Raw genomic sequence first — 13,504 nt, 5'->3', positions numbered from 1 at the left:
TATCTTATTTATTAACAAAACTTCACCTTTTCATAACTGCATTTATCATACATCTCTAGAAAAGGGAGTGATTGACAGATCGCATGTACAGTGATCACGGAACAATTGCAGGTGAAGCTGCAGCTCTGATGGATGAAAAATAAAGATGGCAACAGCCACCACTTCAACTCCAAACGGGAGACCAAAATCAAAGGGAGTGATTGACAGATTGCATGTACATGTACAGTGATCATGGAACAATTGCAGGTGAAGCTGCAGCTCTGATGGATGAAAAATAAAGATGGCAACAGCCACCACTTCAACTCCAAACGGGAGACCAAAATCAAAGGGAGTGATTGACAGATTGCATGTACATGTACAGTGATCATGGAACAATTGCAGGTGAAGCTGCAGCTCTGATGGATGAAAAATAAAGATGGCAACAGCCACCACTTCAACTCCAAACGGGAGACCAAAATCAAAGGGAGTGACTTGACAGATCGCATGTACAGTGATCATGAACAATAGCAGGCGGAGCTGCAGCTTTGGGAAACCCCCCAAGGATGAAAAATAAAGATGGCAACAGCCACCACTTCAACTCCAAACGGGAGACCAAAATCAAAGGGAGTGATTGACAGATTGCATGTACATGTACAGTGATCATGGAACAATTGCAGGTGAAGCTGCAGCTCTGATGGATGAAAAATAAAGATGGCAACAGCCACTTTTTGGGGAGTTTAGCTCGATTGCCATTTTGTCCCCACTTACCCTAAATATACACTGTCTTTACGGTCACTCTCGATGCAGTATGGAGAGAGGGGTCATATTTAGCGATACAACAGTGGAGGCGGCACTACCGTTCAAAGGCAACAAAACACAGCGCCTAAAGCTCTATGCACATGTGTACATGTTGTGACTAGTTTATTCACCATGCTATGAAATAATAATCCATAGTTGCATGAAACATTATTTCCATAGTAAATCCATACCGGGTCACTTCCTTGTTTGTCTGTGGACAGCGCTTCCACGCATGCGTTATTTGCACATGCGCTGTACACCCGGCAGCGATGTTTACTAAATATTTATTTACCTCAAAAAATTGTTTTTCTGCATTTTGGATTAGTACCCGAGTCACAAGATGTACATAGAGCTTTTTGGCACTTTGTTTTGTTGCCTTTGAACGGCAGTACCGTTCTATCGCTAAATATGACCCCTCTCTCCATACTGCATCGAGAGTGACTGTAAAGACAGTGTATATTGGGGGGATATGGCAATCGAGCTAAACTCCCCAAAAAGTGGCCTATCCCTTTGTAATAACTATGCTAGGGTGTCATGTGAGCTTCTTGTGAGCCTTCAGAACTTGGGGCTGTCATGTCCCTTTCAGGGACAGCTTCCTGTGAGACTTCAGAACTTGGGGGTGTCATGTCCCTTTCAGGAACACCTTCTCTGCCGCTGACAAGTCTTCTGATCTTGTTGGTTCCCCTGTGAAAATTTAAATATCATTAGAATAGCCCTGTGAAAATTTTAATATCATTAGAATAATCAAGGCAATTTCACAAACATACTGGGGTATTACAACCAAAACTAGGCAAACCTAGTGTAGTCCGGCTGTGAACTGAAACATTTGATTCAGGACTTTATATTCACAAATGGTCCCATAACTTACACAAAATCTATGATGCATAGAGCAACATTCTCAGAATTTTGGGCAACACCCTATGCCCTAAAACAGATGCTCTAAAATGTGCCATGGATAATGGATGGAGATGCAATAAATCCAACAGAAAATGCTACAACAGAATCTGTGCCCCTACGCCCCGACTACAATTACAGCTCTATTATGAAACGAATACAACCCTAACACTGCAGGGGAAAAAAGAGCGATACAGGCAGAGAGATACACCAGATATCAGACCAGAACACTAATTGAGCACAGATCGGCTCTTCTCCTTTCAGAGAGAGCCTGGAGATGCAAGGTTAGCCTTCTTCTAATGGCTTTTCGGCAGAGAGGATGATGCCTTGTGGCACATCCCCTCCACCCCTTCATGCTCAGAACGCCCACGAGTTTAGCCTCAGGCAGGAAAATGTTTATCACATCACTGATGACATCACAATCGTGACAGACACCGCCAATTTTAATTAAGATATATCAATATAATATAAGCATGAATTAAGGTCAGGTTACATTCTATACGTTTTACACCCACTTTCAGTGATAGAGAAAACTAGAGAAACTTACTGTTCTTTGTCGCACTGCCTCACATCCTTCAACTTCTGGGCCATGCACTGTCTGATTAGAACCTCACTGGTGTTTGGGAACACAGCTTGCACTTGGTCTGTTGGAACAACAACAAAATACAAATTTACTTCAAGGTAAATTAAATTAAATAACTTAAGTTAACAAACAAAACAAAACAAAAAGACAGACCTCTTGACCAGAATATTTATTTTACACTATATTTTAGGCACTGTGTTTTGTTGACTTTGAGCCGTGATCCGCTTGGTCCTGTTTTAGTGCTGTCCATTTAACTACTGCACACCCCGACCCTCCAAACTGCACGGACAGTTGCTGTGAAGACGTGTATATCGATGTTTATTGGGGGCGATATGGAAAATTCGCTAAACTCCCCAAAAAGTGGCCTATCCATTTAAGTTTTTCAACTTATATCATCAAATGATGGTACTAACATGCATTGTCTGTGATCAGATTGCAATCCGATAGTGTGCTTGAAAACATTAGCATACCGTTGTTGCAGAGATCACGGGTCCCAGGCTGCTCCGCCGTTTCATGGGGAAGGGGTGGGGTGGTGCTGGTGGAGGCAGCAGTGGCTTCAGGAGACGACAGGAGAGACAGAGGCAGAGGGAAAGACAGTAGAGAGGCAGAGAAGGAGACAGGGATAGAGGTCATTATCACCTGACACTAACATGCATTTTTTTTCTGAGATCAGACTGCAGCGCATCAGAGTCAAAGTAGCAAAAAAATAAATATAAAAAAATATAAAAAATAAATAGATAAATGTATTTATTCCAAATCTATTTTTTTTACTAAATAATATTATATAGTATTTGTGTATTTAAATTAATATCCTTGCTTCTTTGTATACCACTATGCTGAGAACATCTGCACTATATTTGCAGAGCCTATTTGAATGTTGTTGTTTTTTAGTCACATTTGCAGGGTTCTCATACCTCCTAAAAATCAAATTCAAAGACTTTGCAAGGAATTTCCAGACCCAATTCTCTTAAATTTGAGGGCCGGGCAGAACTTTCAAAATAATGTAATGAGAACCATGTGCTGATTTTGTAAGGACTAAATAAGGACCCTACCGTTGTTGGGAGAGGGGACAGGGTCCCAGTCCGCTCCGGCACTTCGTGTGTGGGTGGGGTGGTGGTGGAGACGGCAGTGGCTTCAGGAGACGACGGGAGACACAGGCAGAGAGAGAGAGAGGAAAGAGAGACACAGAGGAGAGAGAGAGGCAGAGACAGGGATAGAGGCCATTGACGCCTGGCGTATTTTCTGTGATCAGATTGCAATCGGATAGTGCTTGACCACATTAACCTGATTTAATTTACACCTGGTAATAATGTATCTCCAGTGTTCACATTGAAATCAGGTAAGCTCCATAGCATAGAGCAGTAGAAAAACTGCAGTGACTGTTGTTGTATGTGGATTGAGAGGATGCATTGCATGTACACTTGTGTTCAATGTGGTCACAATTAGAGATGCAACGGTATGAGTTTTTGATATTGGTATGATAACCTTGGACAAAAATACCACGGTTTCACGGTATCGCGGACCTTTATGTGTGTAGCGCTTTTCCCGTGGTGTTGAATGAGAGTAAGCGCCCTGGGTCCTTCTCTATGACCAACCCCCTATATAAGTGTTGTGGTATGGTTTTTAAATAATTTATTTACTGCTTAAACGATGAAATGACCTGCTGTTTTTAATCTTTTAACCTTGTATTTCTAACCCCTTTTAACACATTGAATGCCAGCCATGTTTTCATTCCTGTAGGTAAGTTGTGCCAGGGGTGTTTTTGACGATTCTGGCTCATTTTACAACAGCCGAGGATTCTTTTCTGTTAAGAATTCATGAACACCAATCATCTAAAAATAACTAATAGAATGTGTGCTTTCTCTGTCTAAAAGAGTTAGTTTGCAGAGTTAGTAGTTATGTAGATATTAGCCGTTGAGTACAGCATGGTTTCAGCGTCTGGAAATTTATTCAGAGATAAATGGCTTTTTGTGAAACAGTCACTTTAACCATTCATTTTTGGCATCAGTAAGACCGTCAGACATTCTAAACAATAGTTTTGAACAGTAATTTCCTCCATAACAACAGGAAACACCCCTCTCATTCAAACTCCTCCCTCCGTGTGTCTTCTCCTCCTTCCTCCTGGCTGTACAGCGGGCGTGTCAGAAGCGCTTTTGCTGCTGCCTGCCTGTGTGCCTGCCTGCCTGCTTGCCTGCGTGCGGACGCTCCTTGTGCGAGTCAAGATGGGCCGGGGAATGCGTGGGCGATGGGCAGATGTTGATTCTGGCCTTTCTGAGGTGTTTCAAAGTGTGTTTCACCTATGATCTATTTTGCAAATCGCTCTCCGCTCTCTGTGTGCTGCTGCCGGTGCGCGGCCGCTCTCAGGCAAGACAAGTCTTGAATGGATTACTGTAAAATCGCCACGGCATTTCCTTGAACGGCTTGGTCCCGCGGCAGTTTTTTCTTTGATTTCGGTCGTCTGGGGGAGCACTGTCAACACTTAGTGGGTCGGTAAAATAGATTATACACATTATCTTGCTCCAATAGTGATCTCGAAGATGTAAAAGTTGTTGATTGATGTCCCACCGTCAAAAAAAAAAAATGTTTATGTAAGACGAGTAAACTCGGCTCTGGCACTTAAGCGTTGGATTATGTAAGACGAATTATTTCGGCTATGGCACTTAAGGTGTTAATATACATGTATTTATTCTATTTATCCAATTTATTAATTACGCCAACACAGATGGTTTGTGATATACAAAAACAAGACAATATTTATTCTCTTCTAGGAAAATAAAAAGGTTGTATGGTACGGTAACAAGACTGTTATTTTTCAGGCATTTGGTCAAACCCTGTAGAAAATATAGGCTATTAGCCTTTCACATTACATGGGAAAGAAAATCACACTGACCAGGTGCTAGCACTGGTAGATACCTCCTAAACCCACTAGAGCACTGAAACACTCAAATTAAATACCTCTCTTCAAAACAGACGTATGGCTTTGTCCATATGTTTTATACAGTCTATAAAAAATACAGTAAGGTTACCTGAAGTAGAAAATAACAACAGCACAAACAGTGGTACCACAAACAAATAAAGAAATAAACCCCCCGGTGCAGGCCTGATAAGTTGAGCGCTCAAGGTGATTCAGCACTGGACTGCTCACCACAGTTCTACAGCACTGACATCGCCGCTTACCAGAATCCTCTTCTTAAACAAGGAATCCTCTTCTTAATAAGGACTCCTCTTCACGCTTCAACCTCCACTTCCGGAGGAACGGGAGGACAAGGGAAAGAAAAGAGACTGCTGTCTCCCTCCAGGTAGTGATGTGGAGCTCCCTCGTGGCCAGAGGTGCCACCGTGTGCTGCCCAGGTAGCACGGGGCGCTATCTGGTTCCCGCGGAGCCAGAGGTGCAACTGTGTGAAGCCTCCACGAGCACAGTGCGCTGTCTGGAGGCTGCTCCTCGTCGGAGATCACAAGAAAGCACCGCTGCTGTAAACCTTTAACGTGACGGTTAGCCACTGACTAAACTATATTGTTAGCTACACAGCTACAATTTACCGGAGCTCAGGACAAGGCTTCTGGCTTTCACCCTGTAAGTGACTGTTAGTCACTCACCAAGCTATAATTTTAGCGACAACAGCTACTATTTACCGTAGCGCAGGACGAACGTCCACTCCTCACGCAGACCTCAGCAGACTGACCGGCCGGCCTCTCAAGTCCCGCCTTCTTCACCCACCATCCAATAGTAACAAGAGAGACGAGTAGTCTCTCTATTTTACCCAATCACACGACGCCATGCTGAGCAACGTTTGGTTGTTCCCCAGGCGTGAGGAAATGTTTGTATTCTCATACAAGCTTTACAGGAACGAATTAAAGGGACAGGGCATATAATTATATTAGGCCATAATGATAGTGGGGATTTAGTTTAACAAGAGGGGGAGTCTAGTTTTAATCAAAGAGGGATAATTGTTTAGTGTTAAGTTTAGAGATAGATTGTACCTCAATTTAACCCGGGGTTACATGTGTTATTGTGAAATCTGGCAACAAAAAAATAGCCTACGTAAAAAAAATTGCGGTTGAACCAAATGCATTTTATTTAATCTAATTAACTCATGTAAAATTAAAACACACATGCTTATCTTTTGTCAAATCGGATTGGACACTGGACATAAATGATTGTTTCAATGTTAATGCGCGCGCACACACACACACACACACACACACACTTATTCGTATCCAAAAGTACTATAGGGCAAATATTAGAGATCCAGATATTTTTGAAGAAAGTTGCTGTACAGCACAGTCTATGATAGAACCGACACTGGATGCTTGTGTGTATCCATCCTCACTCTGTCTTGGGGACGTTTAGCCTACACCCTTACTTTCAAGTGGTCAAGCACTACCCGATTGCAATCTGATCACATCTGATCACAGAAAACACATGTTAATGCCAGGTGTAAATGGCCACATAGAGACAGAGGGGGATAGATATGATGGGCACCACTGCTAATTATTTAGCTAAAGCTAGCTACAGCAGGGTTCATACAGACATCACATTACAAGATTACATTTAAAGACTTTCAAGTACTCTTTCAAGCACTTGGTTTGGAAATAGGCTATTTTCAAGGTGCAGTACTTGATCCCCCCCCTCAAAATCAAAGCACTTCAAGGAACCCTGTTACAGTGAATAAAACAAGTATAGCTACACATTCACTTACACTATAGGCAGCACACTGCATTAGAGGGGATTTAGAACCACAACCCTTATGATATTAACAGAACTTACCACAATGTATCCAGAGGTTGCACTGCAAGAGAAAAGGAAAATTCAATCTTTAGCAAGCTAACTTTTGACAAAGTCAGGCCTTAACAATAAAAGTAACAAACAGCACTTGCCAGATTATGTTTCCACATATTTTCCTTAGCATGGGAAGCTGCCAGCTAGCTCACGTTTTATTTTCTGTGTGCTGGAGGCATTTTCATGGCACAATTGTGTCAAACAATGCACTGTTAGCAGCATGCAATGCAGACCTCAGCTAACGTTGCACTAATAGACTACTGTTGCTCACGGAGGAAGAAAAAAGCATTGTATCTATGAATGGCAGGCTTACTACATGCTGCATAGCTTACGTTAGCTAACAGCTAGCTAACAGCAATTCCCACACAACTAACATTAAGCTAACTAACGCTAGCGAACTGTGATAACAATACCATGACCTCAACCACGAGTGCTCGTCTTATTTCCTTCAAAGCCCTTCAACCAAACCATGTAACGCTAGGTTAAGCTAACGTGATAGCCTAGCTACTTCAAACCAAGTTATTCTGTGCAGCTGGGGCTAGCATGCAGTAAACGTTAGATGCCCTAAACCAAACCATAGCAGTTGTTTTTTAACATTTGGCACGCAATGCAGACAATATATATAACATGCGCCATGTCGCCATCCAGGCGTTGTTGCTCGCTGAGACAAGAAAACTGCATTTTAATACATGACAGGCCTGACATATGCTACGTTAGCTAGCTAGATGCTAACGTTAGCTGTCGTCTATTCTGAGCTGACTGAGCCCATTACGTTAGCTGTCGTCTGTCTGGCCGAGTTGTTTTAACCTAAAATGAACGGCCAGTTTTGAAGAAAAACGTTACCAGTATGTAAAAATGTTTTGTCCTTACCTCAGACCTCAATGGCCTTCACTCAGCACGGGACAGCAGTGCCGTGCGACTGGTGCAACTGCGGAGTGTGTTAAAAAGAATTGGAGGGAAATTAACAGATACTTTTATTCTCCGTTGTCAACACTGCGCATGCGCATGGATGTTTGATCTAATACTAGAGACTTGATGAAAACCACAAATTAAAGACTGATATCCCGCTGCCACTTTACGTTGTATCCGACAATAAAAAATGGTTCAACCATAAATATGAATAAAAAACTTTATATTAGATTATCAAATTATTAATTTTCAGCTATTGGAGTGGATACAATTAAAATTGAATGAAAAGCTGCATGCTTTTGTTTTATCAGTGCACACATTAAATTCTCACATGTGGAAAATGTTATTCACATGTGAATAAAGCATAATCACATGTGCGATTGCACGTTTCACATGTGACTTTGACACATGTAAAATTATCACATGTGGAAAATGTCTTTCACATGTGAATAAAACATAATCACATGTGAGATTGCAAGTTTCACATGTGACATTGACACACATAACATTTTCACATGTGGAAAATGTCATTCACATGTGAATAAATCATAATCACATGTGAGATTGCATGTTTCACATGTGACTTTGACACACATAACATTTTCACATGTGGAAAATGTCTTTCACATGTGAATAAATCATAATCACATGTGAGATTGCATGTTTCACATGTGACTTTGACACACATTAAATTCTCACATGTGGAAAATGTTATTCACATGTGAATAAAGCATAATCACATGTGCGATTGCACGTTTCACATGTGACTTTGACACATGTAAAATTATCACATGTGGAAAATGTCTTTCACATGTGAATAAATCATAATCACATGTGAGATTGCAAGTTTCACATGTGACATTGACACACATAACATTTTCACATGTGGAAAATGTCATTCACATGTGAATAAATCATAATCACATGTGAGATTGCATGTTTCACATGTGACTTTGACACACATAAAATTATCACATGTGGAAAATGTCTTTCACATGTGAATAAATCATAATCACATGTGAGATTGCATGTTTCACATGTGACTTTGACACACATTAAATTCTCACATGTGGACAATGTTATTCACATGTGAATAAATCATAATCACATGTCAGATTGCACGTTTCACATGTGACTTTGACACACGTAAAATTATCACATGTGGAAAATGTCTTTCACATGTGAATAAATCATAATCACATGTGAGATTGCAAGTTTCACATGTGACATTGACACACATAACATTTTCACACGTGGAAAATGTCATTCACATGTGAATAAATCATAATCACATGTGAGATTGCATGTTTCACATGTGACTTTGACACACATAAAATTATCAGATGTGGAAAATGTCTTTCACATGTAAATAAATCATAATCACACGTGAGATTGCATGTGTCACATGTGACTTTGACACACATTCAATTCTCACATGTGGAAAATGTTATTCACATGTGAATAAATCATAATCACATGTGAGATTGCACGTTTCACATGTGACTTTGACACACGTAAAATTATCACATGTGGAAAATGTCTTTCACATGTGAATAAATCATAATCACATGTGAGATTGCAAGTTTCACATGTGACATTGACACACATAACATTTTCACATGTGGAAAATGTCATTCACATGTGAATAAATCATAATCACATGTGAGATTGCATGTTTCACATGTGACTTTGACACACATTAAATTCTCACATGTGGAAAATGTTATTCACATGTGAATAAATCATAATCACATGTGAGATTGCACGTTTCACATGTGACTTTGACACACATAAAATTATCACATGTGGAAAATGTCTTTCACATGTGAATAAATCATAATCACATGTGAGATTGCAAGTTTCACATGTGACTTTGACACACATTATACTTTCACATGTGAACGTTTTTATTTCACATGTGAATAAAGCATAATCACATGTGAGATTGCAGGTTTCACATGTGACTTTGACACACATTATATTTTCACATGTGGAATATTTCATTTCACATGTGAGATTGCACGTTTCACATGTGAAAGTGAGTTTTCACATGTGAAATGGAAGATTTCACATGTGAATTACATGTGACTTTTTCGTAAGGGAATAAAAATCTTGAATCTTGAATCTTGAACATTAAGTTATCTGTTATGTTCATTACGCTAGCCTGTTCCACGTTATTGTCTAAAAACCATTTATCCTCAGACAATTTGACTTGGGTGCAAAATGGAAAGAGGTAACCAGCTTTATAATTAAAGTTACCGTACTGTCCTTCGCTCCTCAAGTTTGCCTATGCAGATGCAGATATCTGCAATGGAATAACGACGACGCTATTATAATTAGCCTATGGTCTAAAATATCTTTCTCTTCAGAAAATCTGACTGATTGCAAGACAGACTCAAACAAAAGCACTATAACAGCTTAAGCCCTTGTTCACATAGGATGCCTAACGTAAGCAGAACTGAAGCTTGAGGCAGGCTCACGCTTTATCGTTCACACAAGAAGCCTTCTCTTTTCCTCTCAGCGGCTACTCGGTACCTTGAACCTGCCCACAACTCATTGACTTCATGCCTGGCTTGACAGATCAATGCTCGGCTTCAGCACGCGTCACGCTTGGAATAGGCGTGAATCCTGAACGATCGCTTGAGCAAGGTGTGAAGTGGCTTTGGCGTGGCACGCGTGCGGGTGGTGTGAACGGCTTCGCCTGTTAAGAAGGACGCCTAAATGAAACTTGTGGGTTCAGCATAGGTAGAGCTTAGGTTGAGCGTTGCTTCGGCGTACTGTGTGAACGGGGGCTAACGTTATATGACATGACACGTCCATGACCACCTTGCCTCAAATAGGCTATCAGATTGGGGCAAGATGTCATGGCATTTGGACAGGACTGTATAGACCCTTCTCACGGGGGCCATTTTGTGTCGAGAAGCCAGGGTAAACACAGGTGCAAGCAAAACACTAATGAGGGTTTCCAACTTCCATGATTGGGATTTGGAAACCCTCATTAGTGTTTTGCTTGCACCTGTGTTTACCCTGGCTTCTCGACACAAAATGGCCCCCGTGAGAAGGGTCTATTCTTGTGTGTTTAATGCTGTATCTGTGCATGTCTATTAGGTGAGAGCTGTGAGCTGCATCAGGAGGGGTGGGTGTGGCTAATTAAGGAGGATTGCTGTCAGCTGGGTCCTCATCAGCTGGAGGTCTTTAACTACCTGGCAGGATCTTCATTCGGTGTCTGCTTGTACCGTATGGTCAGTACGAACGCCTGCCAAGTAATTCTGAACCTTTTTGCAAGGACAACTATTAATTTATGCTTCATCTCTCAGAGCCGAGCCACTGAACCTCCTGGACTTGCCACAGCTCCACCTGGACTACCACAGCCGAGCCTCTGCTCATTTTTGACCTAAAGACTGCACATTTTCAGTGTAACCTGTATTGCCAGTTTTAAGGCTCTATCTATCTAAGTTTTCCTTAAAGTAAACCATTTGTTTAAATCATCGATCACGTCTCTGAGTCTCTGTCTGCATCTGGGTTCCTTGTCGTTCGTGACACAAGATGAAAATACCAGGCGGCAGGAGCCTGCCTGGCCAATCCTGGTTCTTGAATAGGTAGTAGTAGGGCGTGTTCTGCCCAAAAGTGCAGCGGGATCCATAATAACGCCATCAGCACGCTTCCAGCGACAGAGGGTCTGAATCACAAGTCAGCATTTGACAGTTTTGCCTGGAGAAATCCCAGGCGAAAATCTGATTGACTGGGCTGGTAGTCTGGCTCTCGGCGGACATTGGTGCATAGTGTGACCAGATGTCTCACTTTGTGTGGGACTGCACAGAATTTTCATGTTTCCTTCATATTGAGACGTCCCACATTTTGATTGGCTCTAGATTCCAAAAGCCAAACCACTGAGAGAGAGAGGAAGACCGAGAGAGAGAGAGAGACACACACACACACACACACACACACACACACACACACACACACACACACAGACAGAGAACAATAAGAAAAAATATCTTAAGAGAAATGATTCTCGTGATCCGGCTTTAGTCTTCTATGACAGACTGGGCCCTATCTTCCCAAAAGCGGTAATTTAGCGTTTGCGCTCGTTTAACGCCGTGCGTTATCCTCTCGTCAGCAGCGCGCAATTACTTTGCGCTAAGAGCTTTGAAAACCACCTCTTAGGCGCAAAAACACTGGCTGCGCTTGATTGCGCCATAATCTCCGCCCTGCGCAGCGCAGAAACGTCATTACGCACGGACGTTCCACGCCAGGACATCAAATTCTGCTGCTAAAATTGGGTAAGCGAGGCAATCAACTATAATTCACTGAGAAACTTTTATCACATCGCAAGGAGGGGTTAGGTTAAATGAATTGAGAAAACTTGTACATTGTAGCCTACAGTACTTGCAATAGGCTATTCACCTTCACCTGCTATAACCCGGAGGGTCATTGGCATCACAGCCGACCTGGCACAAGCCTCGGCACGAGTTGAGTTTTAATTGAGTCCACTGTAAATCCTCCAATCTTTTCTTTTGTATCCGCCGTTTACCCGCTGCAAACACGTTTCTATTGTCCCACCCCAGTCAACAAAATAACCCAAATTGCATCACAACTCAGATGTTTTAACAGGTATATGATGTAATGGTGTCGTTATGAGATAGGGATAATATATACAGTCAATACCTATACCTATCCAAATTAAGCATGGGGAGAAGTACAGCATGCCTCACACATATTGTATTACATGGCCTGCGAGACAGGAATCTGATTGATGTAACGCCCAGGCATTGCCAGGCCACACCTGTGAATAATTCTGGTGGTTAACACTGCCCAAATCCCGTTTGCGCCGTGCATAAATGATTTGGCACACCTCTAATCTGCTCTTGTGCCCGTTGTTGTGATAAATTATGCTCCCCCGCTAGTATGGCATCCTCATGAGATTTTGGGGCTGTTTTAACTTAAAAACAGGGAGGTCACGTCTACCCAAACAATTATATAATTTTTAAATAGTTATGTTTCTGTATAAATCATTACAATTATGCTCCCGTGAGGTGGGGATGCTTTTTTTGCAGCTGGGCGGGGGTGCAAAACTCGGCATACCACCTGGACAAATGCGCAAGGCGGACTGTTATCTTGCCTGCGTTAAGGCATGCGCAAACAGGTGCAGACGCGCTAATAGGGGATATCACCTGTACAAAGATAGGGCCCACTATCTTTGGCTTGGGGACTGTTGGCCAGGACAAAAGAAAACATTTGAGGACGTAATCTTGGGCTTTGGGGGGAAATGATCGCCATTTTTCACGGTGACATTTTATAAACCAAACGATTAATGGATTAATCTAAAATAATTGACAGATTAATCGATAATGAAAATAATTTTTAGTTGCAGCCCTACTCAGCATTGGTAACGTGTCCTACTTTGTCCCACACAAACATACTCTTTGTCCCACATTTGGTTTGCTGGGATCTGGTCACCCTATTGGTGCATCGTTCAAAATGTACCATCCCACAAGTTGCATCCCAGCAAGCACAATTTCTTTTTTTTCAACGTTGATTTTTAGTTGAAATCTGGG

The 13,504-nt window shown here is 41.8% G+C and overlaps 1 long non-coding RNA gene across 1 annotated transcript; it reads right to left on the bottom strand.

The window, feature by feature from the left end:
* On the bottom strand, window positions 1-2,835 carry LOC310780193. The gene is made up of 3 exons (XR_014552911.1): window positions 2,725-2,835; window positions 2,219-2,315; window positions 1-1,461 (listed from the first exon to the last, which is right to left on the bottom strand). It is a non-coding gene; the product is annotated as an uncharacterized lncRNA (long non-coding RNA).
* Window positions 2,836-13,504: the final 10,669 nt, after the last annotated feature.

The sequence above is a fragment of the Poromitra crassiceps genome, assembly GCF_964638095.1.
Source record: "Poromitra crassiceps genome assembly, chromosome: 7".
NCBI classification, from domain to species: domain Eukaryota; kingdom Metazoa; phylum Chordata; class Actinopteri; order Beryciformes; family Melamphaidae; genus Poromitra; species Poromitra crassiceps.
Note: the sequence above shows the minus strand (reverse complement) of the source record. Positions and strands in the feature narration are given on the sequence as shown.